General features: G+C 33.3%; 1 protein-coding gene across 3 annotated transcripts in view; it reads left to right on the top strand.

Annotated features, from left to right (window-relative positions):
* The first annotated feature begins 259 nt into the window (after positions 1 to 259).
* Positions 260 to 15,774, top strand: part of Task6 (TWIK-related acid-sensitive K[+] channel 6) — an 83,967-nt gene continuing 68,452 nt past the window's right edge. The window contains exons 1-2 of one of the 3 annotated variants that reach the window (XM_012370062.2): positions 260 to 1,446; positions 12,595 to 12,635. The gene's annotated coding sequence lies outside the window, so the exon portion shown is untranslated. Of the gene's footprint in view, positions 1,447 to 11,809; positions 12,344 to 12,594; positions 12,636 to 15,774 lie in introns of those variants that run through there. The other 2 variants (XM_012370061.2, XM_012370063.2) reach the window with 2 other exon arrangements.

Below are 15,774 nucleotides of genomic sequence, written 5' to 3'. Positions count from 1 at the left end.
TTTAAATGGTAGAAATAGATTATTTGCTCGTGACGGTTTAAATTTAACTTATTACAATAAGGTATATTGGTACATTTTATTTCAAAAAGATACATTTATCTTTCCTCTCCAAGACTTTAAAATGAATTGTGTATTTAAGAAGATCCACTCGAAATGGATATAAATGAATAATTTGTTTATTCTACCTTTTTTTTTATTTTTTTATAATATAGACAGAAAATGAATTTATTCGAGTAATTATATGGTTTGCATTTAAAAAAAATATCCATTTGAAGATAAAATATATTAGTATGTTTATTTAAATATCGTCAACTACAAAATATTATTATCAATATTTAATTATAATGATACTTATATACGAAAAGTTCGGCAGCTGTAGAAATTAATTAAGAACAATCATGTGAACAATATAATTAATTTATTTAATCCCTTTAGATATGTAATTTTCGTTTATTATAAATGAAAAACAAGTTTATTAGAAATTATTTTAACAGTTTATAGGTTCATAGGGACGTCATGTTATTAAAAAAGATTTACGGAAAATAAGAAAACATTGTGTGCCTTGGTGCAAGATGTTGCTAGCACTATTCTTTATAAAATATAGATATTACCCGCAGTATCGATAAGCGTCGATGTGAAAATATGAGAGAAAAATATCTGTATTTTCTAATATTGCAATCATCCCCTTTATTCTGTATCGCTCGTATGAACGTCTTTATCTCGTGATCCGCGTGTCATCCCGGTTTCTCGTTTCACCCCTCGCAAGGAAAGGGTGGTCCACGGTGGCGCCGTATCTGGTCAAAACGGGAACGACAGCTTGCGCCGGAACCGCGCAGATTCTCCCCTGTTCTCTCCTCAGTAGTTGCCCAGACGCTGTCACGGGCGTAGCTGGATGCTGGATCGTCTCTCTCTCTCGCGCGCGCGCGTGCCGCAGGGAGGCGCTTCCTTTTCTTCTTCCTCTTCCTCCTAATCACGTCCCACGTCGCCCTCGCCGTCGACGACGTCGCCGCTGTCGTCACTATCACTCTCGTCGTCGTTGGCGATCATCCCCGATTGCGGCGTCACGCTCGTTGACACGGCTTGGTCGTCGTCTCCGAGAGCAAGGAGAAAGTGCCGGAGGAAAAGGGAGCCGACGACGAAGGATTTCTCCTACCGGCGTGACAAAGGGGGAGGGGGAGAGAGAGAGAGACAGGCAGGCAGGTAGATAGAGATAGACCGAGAAGGAAAGAAAGATAGGGAGAGGTGGAAACGGACAGGTGGACCAAGATAGAAGGGGTAGGTAGACGGAAGGAGCAAGGAATATAGAGCAAGATAGAGACCGACCGACCGGCGGCAGGGAGGTGTTGCTCAAGTAGTGTGCTCTGTGTATGGTGCAGTGCGGTGCTGTGCTCTTGAGAGAGAATGGCGTGGACGGATTTCGCGTGCATCTTGCCGTGACGTAGAAAGGTAAGAGAGCGCCTCTTCATATTCTTCTCTCATTCTATTCATTCTCTATTCGTTTCATCCCCCCATCCCCGTCGCGCCGCTTCGAATCCACGGAATCGTTGGAAAATCATTTATCGAGTTTCACGCCCGATTGCACTTTGCCGGCACGGCATGATCAGCATTCCGTTAATCGGCTCTAATTTGCCACACTCGGAACGACGATCGTCCATCGGTTCGACCGGCGCGACGCCGCGTCGCGCGGTGCGTCCTGTCGCGTGCGCGCGTCTGACGCGACGCGTGCTGTTATCACTGACGGCTCTAAGCGTTGTCCCTCCACTACCGAGCTGCCACCGCTTGTTTGAAGGATTCGTCAGAAATAATTCTTGAACTGCATAGGTTGAAGGCACTCAAATATATAAAAAGAAATTCTTTAACTGCGGCATTCAGTGTTTCATTACATGTTATTGTGTGACAAAATGATTATATTATTATTTTCAACTAATATCCACAATAATATCTTTAGGCATATTAGTTTGGGGTTAGTAAGTAATAACATGAACATTTTCATGCAATTGTCACATTTATTGATGCAGGAAGAAACGAATTGACAAATGCCACAGTTTAATTGCTCAATTCTCTGGCTATTGCTTTTCTAATACAATATAATCTTATTATGATTATTATGATTAGTTTCTTTTTTTCGGAAAATAAATGTCAATTAATTTTTATCGATGGAAATTAATATGTCGAATTAAATTATTGCGTAAGTGATACTTAAATAATGATGATACTTTAATTTAGCTTCAAGGAAGAAATATAATTAACGACTTGTACTTATATTAATTATAACCATACATCATATCTCTTTATTAATTTTTCACGTATATTTTTAGAAACGTAAAACTGTTACCGTAACAGCGCGTATATTTACAGTAACGAAGATAAAAAACTTATTTTCTTGTTTACTTTTTCTCCCTAAAACGTTATATATGTCGTACCTTCTGACTTTGAAATGTGACAGATATAATAAAAAAGATCGCAAGGGTTCTTTCTTGCTCCGGGACCAATATACAAGAACCATGGATATTCGCTGAAATATAAATACCTTACTACACTTTTCACTCACAATCTAAGAAGATGTTTAATTTCGTTGATAAAATTTATGACCTAACCCGTATAGTCGGTGAATTTCACCTTTACTGTCGGCTTTTGCCGCTCAGGGCAACGATAAAAAAAGAAACGTGCTTCGTTACCACATTATTTATGAGGAAAGAACTTATTTATCTTGACGAGGGGTTGTTGGTAGGACTGAGAGAGAAAGGGCCGAGACTCAATAAACGAGAATACCTCGGTATAAACGTGGCGTATAGTAAGCGAAGATCACACGTGACACCGATCGATATCCTCTCAAGTATAATCTCTTTTGCGAATCTGATGTTCTTGTCTCTATTACGCGATGGACGTATTTGATTGTATGACGCGAAGGAAATTGCGTTTAGAAATATTTATTCGCAGGATTTTTTATAATTTAAAAAGATCCGTAGCAGAATATTGAAATTTAAGAATTTAAAGCGTAGGCTAGAAAATCAATTTTTGTGCCAGTCATATGTCAATCAAATGACAGTATTTTGTATATTTTATTCAGCAAATAGTTTTTCGTGATTTATAACAAAAATTTATGCATCCGCTTAATGAACATATGTACATATTCTTCTCTTATGACAGGTATATTTTAATATAAATTTAGAAAAAGTTTATTGATCAGAATCTTTTATTATATTCTATACCGCGTATTGTTTTACTTGTATATCTTCGAAAATTTTCCGCGATTTTCACAATAATAAATTTTTTTATATATATTCGGTTCATTATACAGTTTTCTATTTTAACTCATTCATGCAAATATGACATGCAGAGTTGAAAGGTTTCAAGGGGAATATCATGTAATACATATATCTTTTATGTTGATTTTAGTGGTGGAAAGATATTGAGATTTCAAGGTTATCATTTTTTTAAATATAATTATATTATTTTTAATATAATATTGTAATAAGCAACACATAACGAAAGCGGCGCATATGAGTAGGTATTTTTTAAATTAATGGAATATATTATGGATTTATTGTTTTTATTTTTAACATTAATATGCGAGAGCACATTTTTTTAGCTATTAAATTGTTCGAAAAGTTTATTTTGAATTTTTTAATTAACTTAAGACTTAGGCAAAAACTTCTAAGATAGTAATATGAGGAAAGGAAGGTTTAAATTGACATGATTTCTAATTGTCTGTATAAGTTAGTAATTATTAAATATTAATAAATTCGATAATTTCGTGTAGATTACTTATTTTAATTAGCTTTTTCAGCTAGTTTGCTCGATTTATTGACATTATTATTATTGCTCATTAGATTGGTGATTTAAAACATGAGTAGGTACTTTAGGTGCTCCAAGTAATACGGAATCATGATAAAGATTCCCATAATATATAGCAGTTGCAATTTCATTTTCCTTATATTAAATTCCGCGTGGTTATTGGACATTATTATTTCTATAGCATGTGCGACGCTCATAATGCCTTTTTAGAGCTTCTTTATTGCTATACGACATTAAACGAAGAAGATCCGAGATTTGATACAGCTAACCATATAGTAAAATGACAATTTTGTTCCTCGCATCACAATTTTGTTTTGCGATTTTACGATATTCATTCTATCTTCTAAATTGACCATTTTCACTGATTTGCACTGTTACACTAGCTAATTGAAAGTAAATTGCGATATGACCGCAAATGAAATTTCTCTGGAACTGAAACTCAAATTTTATTTAGTATAATAGGTACGTCTCATTTTCAACGGCATTTCACTCAGTAATTCCGTATCAATTGAGTTGTTTTGCACTGTGAAAAAATTCAGCGCAATTTATATACAGTATACTCGTTCATCTTACTGACTTTCTCTATTGAACCTTAATCTTACTCATCTTCAAGATTACACAGTTTTGCAATTAAATCGCGAATTAAATTCTGCCGAGGAATCGGGCACAAATTACATAAGGAAAAACCTTACGCCGCTGTATACCGACTTTCGTGCGATTCCGCATATCTATAGTTACGTAAAGCTTCCTCCGCGCGATTTATGAATTCGCAACTAAACTGCACGCTGTGCATTCGCGCGCATCCATGCGTGAGATTCGCCGCGAAAAATTGCAGATGCTGTGGCAGGGAGGGCGGGTTTATTGGCGTCCAGACGGCGCCCCGCATCTGTCCGACGGTACAATGGAAAATTGCGAATCGTATCCCCGTCGGTACTTTTCCGGAATACGACTCCGCGGAACGTTTTCATTCGCGACCTGCTGTGCAGTTAATTCCGTTCGAGGTTGAGTGCCGACTAAACGATACTCGGTCGCATTCGCGGCCGTCCCAAACCGGCTACATACCTTCGCTCTCGCACTTTAACCGCGTTATCGTCACCGCTCGGTGCCTTGTCAGCGACGTTGATAACGCGTGTCAAGCATACGTTGCTGCGCTAAAACCAGAATCCCATCAAGCGCCCGTTCTGCCGGAATTTAAGCTCGCATTACGAAACTCTGTGTATGCGCACATGGCGTTCGCTTCAATTACTCCTTTCTGCATAGCGAATGCTTAATAAAGCATGACAATGATATAAATTCAGATGTAATAATGTTTGATTTATTGGCTATATAGACAAATCTCATATTAATAAGTTTAAAATATAGAATGACTTTCAGCGAGTTTTTAATTTTTAATTTTTGAAGAAGCATTTTTTACTTTATATAGTTTGGTTTTTAATATTTGCAACTTGTAAGGCATTCGATAGATTTTGAATTTATTCTGTAGAATAATAATAATAATAATAAGTTTCTCAGTAAATTAAAGCTAAATTTGATTTTTATTAGTGTTAGTCAAAATTTAGAATAAAAATTAACAGAATAACGCCAAATTTTAATACTCTGCTTTTATTTCTCTTAAATCAGATTAAATTGTATGCACAAACTAAATAACTATTAGATAGATTATTAGATAAATATCAAAGTTTGATATCTCAGAGTAGATATACAAATATTTACTGAATAAATCGGAATAAATCATCACGATCGGTCTTTCTTTCGTAAGTTTATGTTGTATAAAATCCGTTGAGAGAGAATTTCAAGTAAAGCCGCTTACGTAAGATTTTTGATATTCTTTGACATAAAACTCGCTTCTTAATCTATGGTTGAACATGGAGATGATAAAATTCATGATTTTTTTTGGAATTGTCTAAAGTTTATTCCATTACACGCGCAATAATTAGTAAAAAACAAAATTGACCAATGTACTGTTGCCTCGCGAATGCAAAAAATATCGACGTAAAATATCATTTGTTATTAGATTTATATCATTTGTAAAATATTATTTGTTATTAGATTTATATTGAGGTAAAATTAGTTAACAATCTCAGCTTTAATCTCGCCCAATATATATAAGATCTCAATAATATCTTTTATCCGCTGTATCTTATAAGGTCAGAAAGGTAAAATTAATCCACTGAGCTTTCAAATCGATTCCAACAAGTCATCTTTTGCTAACCATAAAACTTTTCTATATTTGGTTATCGCATTGAATTATAAACGAAAACTACCGCGCGCACTGAACTGTGTCAAATAATGGGTTTATTTCTATTTTTGAGTATCATGAAAATCAGCTCGGGCACGATTTCATTAAATTGTTATTGTTATTTTTGTGCTCATATCTGTTCTTCACTCATTTCTGCACTTTCGACCAGTTTATTTGCATCAATAATATTTTCTATCTTTTTATATCTTTCTTATTTTAGCAACTTTTCTCGTTAATTATTGTTAGTCAGGGATTTATGTGATGTATTTGTAGGCACGTTAAAAGAGAATAGGATATACTTATGCAATTCTGTTTATCAGTTATTTTTCTGTTTGCTCTTTGCTGTCCTTGCAAGCGTAGCAAAAAAAGGCACAATATATTATCCTAAGAGGTACACTGAGTTTATTATTATGATTATACAAGATAGCATTATAATTATAAGCAACATAATTTTCAAAATTTACTATAAATTAATTGAATTAAAACAGTATTAAACATTCGTATATGTATCTAAAGTATAAAGAACTTTTCTTCGACAATTAGGGAATCGATTTTTTAACGTAATTGATTTTTAACGATGATAGCGTCAAAAGAATTACATTTCATAATTTTACATTAGGCATTAGGCATATTTTTGTATTATTACATAAACTAAATATCTTTTTTGTAGAATGCCTGGCGTGTACATAAGTATATTATATAGTACGTCAGACATAAAATTCGTACATATAAAATGATAAATGTCTCATGTGTTCATGTCGACAATATCTCTTTTATCATTTTGATTTGTGCATTATTCTAACGGGCCTACCTATTATCTTCTTTTTCTTGAACTACTTTTTTGAAGCACAAAAATTTACGTCTGTACGATATTTTTTAATAGAAATGCTTGTCACAAAGTGACTTATAACTATAAATTATTCATTATTCATTTATTAAAAATTCGTGTCGATTAAATAATTGACTTATGGTCGACGTAAAGGAATTATTAAGGATAGTACACAATTGGTGCCGTATAATTGGTATAATGAAGATATATAAACAAGCGATGTAATGCAATCGTTTGATAAATTATTGCGGTGTAATTCTACGCAGGAATCACTTTGATACAATTGATGAGCATAGAATTGGCACGTTATTGCGGTATTGCGGTATCGAATAATGAGAATTTATAGCTGTGTTTTGATTGCGCGATATACTAGTATGTTGTGTTAATCGATATATCTCTAAAAAAAAAAGTTTTTTTAGTAGATGTATTTTGATAAATTTTTAAACTGTATTTTGATATTTTTGTAATTACTTAGCATTTTTATTATTATAGTTAGATTTTAATCATTTTGCCTAGAGGTATTTGAATGAATAAAAGATATTATTGGCACGTGGATTTCGTGTTTCAAAATTATATATTTAAAAATTTTTATTAATATTTGCATTGTTAATATCTTAAACGAATTAATTTGAACAAACGATGTACTCAGACACGGATTTCACTCGTTTTACAGTAGAATGTATCATATTATGTTGCGCAAAGATTTTTGCAATTTGTTAGCGGTAACGATACGTAAGCTGACTGTCTGAACCGGTCAGAACTTTGCAATTTGTCAATTAAGTTTCTCATTTTGTTTGACGAGCATCTCGGGTGCGAGCTTTGCACAGCAAACACAAGAGACGATTCGTTATATCGGAAATAGCAAAATTCACGAACGAAAGAGCGAGTTTGGCGTCGAATATGCATGTTTTTAAAATACGCTTTTGACGGTGTAAAACGAAAGCTGTTTTTAACGAACGTTTCAATAACTTGTTTGTTGTGCTAGCGATATCAAAGCTGATGATAAGCATAAAGCGAGCACTTTGTGTTATTTAATTTGACATTTGTGACATAATTATTTTTACATAAAAATTATGTTAAATATTTTAATGATAAAACTTTTATCGCCTCAAAAGCGCTCGCAAATAAGTTAATCAAGTCTACATAAGTCTATCGTGAGCAAATGAGAGTTAAGTGAAGAATCTTGGCGATCTTGAAATAGCACGCGAAATGGTCTTCAGTAAATTCGCACATTAATCGTTTGCTATCTAAATAAAGCCTTTTCGCTTGATGCAATTTTCGTGCTATTACGGGCTTACGTTCTTAAAAGTTCATTTTCTTGCTAATGCTTTTGAAAGTTATAAGATGCATCTATCGTGTTCTGAAAAAGATTGATGTTGAATCTTTGTTGGTTTTTTATCATAAAGTTGAGCAAAAATTAGACTTTATTAATAAATATTTTTTTAATATTTGTTTAAAATTATAGAATGAATAAAACATTTTAAGTGTTACGTTCGCGTTTGAATTTTTAAGTGATTAAATTTAGGGTTGTATTATTATTCATAAAGTGTAGAACTGTTAATAACGACAGAAAATTTTTACAATAAAAAACTTATTATTTGTAAAACGATGAATAAGCTCTACTGTTTAAAATATAAATTTTTTATCTATTTATGCTGATACTTTGTTATATACCTATATTTCTAAAATATATATAATCTTTTATAATTTATAAAAAGGTTGGATTAAAAGTATACTAAATTTGTTTTAGTCTTAAAAGCTTTTACCACTTTGCGAAGATAATCATGGAAGTGAAGATGTCTGCGTTATAGCGTTAAATAGTTTACGTCAAGTTTATGCCGAATGATTTTCCGACCACTTGCTCTGGTGAGTGCATTTTCTTGTAATACACGCTTGACGCAACTCACAGATCGATGCAAAAGAAATTGTTCTCCGCTGTTTGCCATTATGCTGCAAAGTTCACACTTCCCTTTAACATTATCCTATTCCTACTTTTTTTCTATTTAAGTGGAATACATACTTTGAGTAAGATCGTTAAAAACTATACGCGCGGCGTATAAAAATGAGTAATAGGAATATATATTCCAATAATATTGAAAAAAGAAGCAAAAATGATCTTATAAAGGACCCCGCATGATTCTTATGGGAAAACGTTTTTGGTCAAAGTGTATGAATTTGTGATACGATATTGTTGTGTTTTTGATAAAAAGATTTAATGGATACAGAACTTTTCTATGCATTGCTTTTGAGTTATAGGCACTTGATAATCATCGTCACAGCAAGCAGCGGCACAGATGAATAAAAATAACATACGCATACGCACAAACACTTCTACAAACATAAAACATGTACGTCGAGCGCCGGGAATAGCAGTGCTGACCTACCAGTATTTACTGCTTGTGACAACGATTTTCAAATAACTCAAAAACTGTGCATAAAAAAGTTTCGTGTCCATTGAGTTTTTTGATCACTACTATATCAGACTATATCAATTTGTAATATGATATAGTTCTTGTGTCTCTGATCAATTCATACAATTTGATGGAAAACGTTTTTCCATAAGAATCGTGCGGAGTCCTTTTCTCCGAGAAAATAATTTTTAAATGTAATTAACAAATTTATATATTGGGGGATTGATGAGGGGTTGATGTTTCCAAAGTGTCTTTAGGAGTATTTATGTATTGTACATAAATCATCTCGGATATTTTACTGATACCTGATAATTTTTTGTGATACCATATATTTCATTTTTATTTCAACACAGTATTAAACTTCGAAATCTCTCTATAATTGCATAGATGATATTTGATTGTAAATTTTTCTTTTATGATACTAAAAAATATCAACTCGTTCTTTCTAATCCTTATCTATTTTATCTGGTTTGTTATGGTTAAGAAATTTGAAAGTTTGCCAGTAATAGCGGCGATTCTGATAAAAATGACGAAACGAAATTCAATATAATGCTTGGGCGATGAAGAAGTACGCAAGGAGGGTTCGACTGAGTTTACATTAGGTAATGAAATCTATTTTTGATGCTCTTCGATTAAAATTCTGGACCAACCTCCGTAGCTATATCGGATTATGACGTCAGAAGTGAAAAATCACACGCAAATTCCGTTTGAGTTTATGAATTAATAAATCGCTGCAAATTTAATCAATTATGGTCAGAAACAAAGAATGCATATAAAATAAATTATACATTTGTTTACTCATAAAATTCAATGTATATTTCAATTAAAATATGAATTTATGACATATTTCATGGTCTGTTTTATCGAACGGAAATAATAGAATGCAAAAAAAAATTATTCTATTTTATATATATCGTAAGAAAATATCACGTGTGCTTTCTCGCTTTTGACGTCACAATCTACTATGGATGCTTCTAGTGGTCGAGAGCTTTAATCTCTTACATTTTTTTCTTTTTCTTCCATTTATTTTTTAGATGCAAGATAATAATTTAATTTCATCATGGTTATTAAGGCGCTTGGCTTTTATATATTAATTTGCATTACAATTTTTTTGAAATGACAAATATATTTTTTGATTTAGCGATTGCAATTTCAAATTTATTACTAAAAATTAATCTTTTGAGAAGAGTAATTTCTTACGCGAGTTAATTTGCCGTAAGATTTACAAGTGCGGACTGACGAAAGCTAAATCAACAACAATCAAACAAAAGCTAAATCACAAGAATTTCATACAGCCGGCAGTTCCGGTTTACCTATCAGGTTTTACGATCTGAGAAACAGTAAGGGCACGGCAATCGGAAATCTCTCGAAGGGAAGGAAATAAATCGATACTATTGTATATACAGAGTATCCTAGACCAATCATATTACTCGTTAATAGCAGACTTCTGAGGTCATTTGTAGATGAAAATCTGTACATCAAAATGTCGAGACTACAGTAATTTTAAAATGTAAAGTGTTTAAAGTTGACAATCAAATTGTCAAAAATTCACGCTCTCAAAAACACGTCGCATATTGATTCTTATATCATGAGAAATCTTAGAAATCTGCTATTAACGGGTGATATGGTTAGTTTGAGACATTTTGTATATCTTACATTATTTTTAAATCTATTCTCTTAATGATGAATTAAAGTAAAATAAATTGGTCTGATTTACCGACATGATACGCAGCAGCAGAGTTGTTCATATCGTTGATCTGTAACATGCAAAGTACATCTAAATTATAGCAGCATTGAAAAGAATTATTACGCACATTAAACTTTTACTCATCTTTTTTTATGCAAATATCTAATAAAAAAATTATATATTTATATCTAATAGTCATAAATATGAAAAATTGCAAATTTTTTACTGAATATTTAAAGTTTCTATATGCGTTATTATTAGATCTTATATGCAATATTTTGCAAATAACTTATAACAAATAAATAATTACTTTAAAGTTTGCTTTGCTGACGCCTGATATCTTTCCTAAGCCTTCTTCTTATTCCTCTCTTTTATGCAGTCCTTCAAGGCATTCATACGCGCGTTCACGACGCGAAAAATCGCACAATATTTCAAACGGCACTCCTGACGCGTACTTTATCATTCAGATTCGAATTTTATCACACGGATTACATTATTGACACTGTCGCGTCCATAACAAGTAATAATGGAAAAAGTGAGATTGAAAACTACGAAAAATAATAAGAATAGTACTATTGGAAAGGATGACGCGTTGATACGATTTGTCCTATGCGAGATGTTGCCGTGCAAACGATAAAGATACAATAAACAAATCAAGGATAAAATCACACCGATTTTGATTTGGGAGAATGTAGAGAGTAGCATATAATAATGCGTGTCGCCCGATACACAGCGAGAGATATGAAGTGCGTAGGCTAAACGCGAGGACGAAAACATCATACCACACGTCGCGAGTCGGTCTCGAAATTCTCAACATTAAAGTATTTATCGAACGTTTATCGAAGTCAAATTGAAATCGAGTTAAAACTGAATTGTGATAAATGTTTGATAAATTCTTTGTTGTTGTTAAGAATTTCGAGACCGACTCGCGACGTGTGGTAGGGATATTTTCGTCCTTGCGTTTAGCCTGCGCACTTCATATCCCCTCTTTTTCTCTGCATTCTTCCAAATTAGAATCGGCGCGACTTTGTCCTTGATGTGTTCATTGGCCCATTATTCGTACGGCGGCACTAGAACAGATTGTTTCGTATCGGTGTGTTATCCTCTCCAATAATACTATCCTTACTACTTCCCGTTTTCGATCCCATCCTTTTTCATCGTTACCTATTGCGGAGAGTGTTGAACGTGTATTCCGTACGAATATTCGAATTTTTACTTTGTCCAAATGACAAAGTACGTGTCGGGAGTGTCGTTTAAAATATCATGCGATTTCGTATTCGCGTCGCAAACGCGTATGAGTGCCTTGAAAGACTGCAAGGAGGACTGAGAGAAGGAAGAGGCTCAGGAAGAGCATCGGGCGCCGGCAAAGCAACTTTAAGGTAAGTAGTCATTTATTTGTTATCTGTTATTTGTAAAATATTGCACATAAAATATTATATAATGCATATAGAAATTTTGAAATAAAATCTTTCAGTAAATAATTTGTAATTTTAATATGTATGATTATTAGATATAAATATATAATTACTTTATTAGATATTTGCATAAAAGAAAGATAAATGAAAGTGAAATTTAAGATGTGTAATAATTATTTTCAACGCTGTTATAATTTATGCTTTGTATGTTACAGATCACAACTTGTAAAGAACTGCGTTGCTGCTCATCGTGCCGGTAAGTCAATCCAATTAATTTTATTTTAATATTGTTAAGTAAATAGAGAGAGAGAGATTTAAAAGTAATATAAAATATACAAGAGGTGTTTTACAGATCAACTGTATCACCCATTCATAGCAGATTTCTAAGGTTTCTTGTATGGTAAGGATACAAAAATCAATACGCGACATACCTAAGCGTATAAATTTTTGATAATCTGATTGCCAATTTTAAAAATTTTGCATTTAAAAATTACTGCAGTTTTTTGATATAAAGATTTTCGTCTCTAAATCATTTCAAAAGTCTGCTACTGACGAGTGATACGGTTGATGATACTTTATATATATGCGTGCCAATATCACAAGTAATAAATCACCGTGATCTGTTCACGAGAGCTTGAAAAATCGATACATTAACAAGACAATAGTTTCTCTAATTTATGTACATATTCTGTATATGCAGTTTCTTAAACTGATCGAATATCCCTTCAAGCAAATAAGGAAAGATAATCGATTAAACATCGAAGTATTAATATTTACAGAAGAAATTTATTGATAAATAAATGGCTTTTTTATGAAATGTTTATTAGAAAAGTTAGTTTTTTAAAATTATAGTTATTGAACAATATTCTAAAGAAAAATTTATTATATATAAGTAAGAATCTTTCATACAATTTGCTAAAAAAGTTGAGTTTTTAAAAAATAGTATTATAGCGTGCAAATATATTCTTTTCAAATAAGGCTCGCGTTTCTAAGTACTAAATGTTTCTTCCCGTTTTTATCGAATTATCTGGAATGCTAAGAGTAAGATAGATAGTAGAACTATATATTTTTTCTCAGTTATAAAAAAGAAAAATTTTTTATTACAGATAAATCATTATTACGACAGTTTGATAAATATAATTATCGATTTTGATATGATCTGTAACGAAATTATCGATTCGTACGAAGCGGGTGGAAAGTTACAGCGAGCTCTAGAGTGTAGTTGATAATGTGATAATCCTTGACAAATTGCGAGCCATTTCCACGGAGAAAGAAACATTCTCTTTCCTTGCGACCAAACATTTTTTCCATTTATACTTTTTACTTGTTTGGTGACCCAACTTGACTGAACAAACCGTCGTCATTTAATGAAATAGATAGTGGATCGCGAAAACATCACGATTTTATTGCTTCTAGGAAATAAGCTTAACCCTTTCGCGTTACAGACGTTTGAGGTCCACGCGACACGCAATTGTTCAAGCAAATGGGGCTTTAACTGCCGTAGTCATATCCTAAAACAGCGGGGATTGGAAAACATTGACTCTTTTGCGTAGCGCTGTATCAACAATATCGATTTGCATATCCGGAATGTAAATTACGCGTGTATTTGCATGAATATATGAATATGATTTTAATGTGACTCGTGCCGCTATTTGCATCAAGCTCGCAAGATTCAACAGCGAGCATGGATAGCGAAAATTGATGGATTCGAAGATTGATATTTAATTAAGCATTATTTTTGCCACAGTTATACTTGATATCACTAATAAACTTTTAAGACGAGCAAAAACATGATTTTATATTCTACTTTTAGGTTGAGTTTAATTATAAAATGTGATGACTCGCATCTGAGGTGTTCGCACTAGCTAATCGAAAAAATCATGAGTCTCGAAAATTAAGCCGAAGACACCGAAACACGCCTTGAAAATATCTGCTCTTAGAACAGCTGATGATTTGTATAATGTACACGGGATGTAAATTTAACTGCATCAAAAGATATTCTCAATTCCCTCGCGCAAAGTCGGAATTCAGCCGAGTATCAGCGAGCATCTCGCAAGTCCAGTAAAATTTTTCGCGGAAATTTCCAAATGACGAAGCGATCCGATCTGTGTGTTCTTAATGTCTACTCAAGTGTCAGTTCGACAAACTGCACCATTTCGCGATATACACTATTGAACTAATTAGAATTCTTAGAATCGAAGATGCGATATGAGATCGAATTAAAAAAAATTTGGAATGATTTCTAGTGCAAACTTTTTAGCACAGATTTTTTGTGTTAAAATATAAGAAAGCATGCAATTTATTTTTAAGAGTAATCGAAAATATTAACGAATGGAGAATGATTATCAGGTAGCGTACTCAGAAGCTGAAATATTAAAAGAATTAATGGAATTAGGTTTACTTAAAGCTGTTATAAGTTCTCTGTTTTTGACAAATTACTATTATTAATGACACAACGCCGTAAACAAGTCTAGGCACGGCGTAAGCATCAGTTATTTTATTATTAGTTGTTTCTTGATGTTTGACGTTTAGTATTATCTTCTACTTGACATAAATTTTAAACACAGTCACAGTTTTTATAGTGACGTGAATCCGCGCGCGCGCGCGCGTTTTATTCCTGATATATTTTTTTTGAAATTTTAAAATAAATAATTGTAATTTTACAAAACTTTTGCAGTAGCTTTGTTATTTTATGATTATATCGAAAAATTAATTCTAGTTAACTGATCAATTCTGTTTAGATTTGAGCATTTTTGCATCTCTTCAGACCCACACAGTTTAATACTGCATGTTTTTTTGTCTCTCCTGTTTACGCTACCGGATTATTTAAGATATACTCTGTATGTGATTTGATAGCGTGTGGTCGTGCCATAAGCAGTCCGGTGGCTGCAGAACGTGGGTAACGATCAACATGTAACTGAGATTCGGCGCGTGCGCGTCGTCCGTGACGTCATGAACGCACTGCCGCGGCGTCCGGAGGGTGGTTTTGGATATCGTTTCTCGATATCTGCATACTCGCGTGCGTCAACGTGGACACCGACCGGCATGATACGCATTGACACGCACGGGCACACAGTCAGATGTATCTTGCTTTTTTTTCATGCATGCCTTTGTTGGCGTGAATATTTTTTTTTCACAATGTATTCCGATACTCTCCATGCGATTCGGAAGGGACAGCAAATCCCTTAAAGCCATTTTGATAGACATTTGAGGCATGACCTTTTTTTCCGGATATCCTATTTTCTCTGCAAAAAGAGTTTTATACGAATGCGATCCTGTAACGTTGGCGCGAATTGACGGTTCAATTTTGCGCTGAAGCAAATGTTCATCAATGTAGAGTCAATATTGTTTTATTTTTGTTTGTCTGACTAATAGAGAAAACTTGGTAACGATAG

The sequence above is a fragment of the Linepithema humile genome, chromosome 2, assembly GCF_040581485.1.
Source record: "Linepithema humile isolate Giens D197 chromosome 2, Lhum_UNIL_v1.0, whole genome shotgun sequence".
In the NCBI taxonomy this organism is placed as follows: Eukaryota; Metazoa; Arthropoda; class Insecta; order Hymenoptera; family Formicidae; genus Linepithema; species Linepithema humile.
The sequence above is the reverse complement of the archived record's forward strand: the minus strand, read 5'-3'. Positions and strand labels throughout refer to the sequence as shown.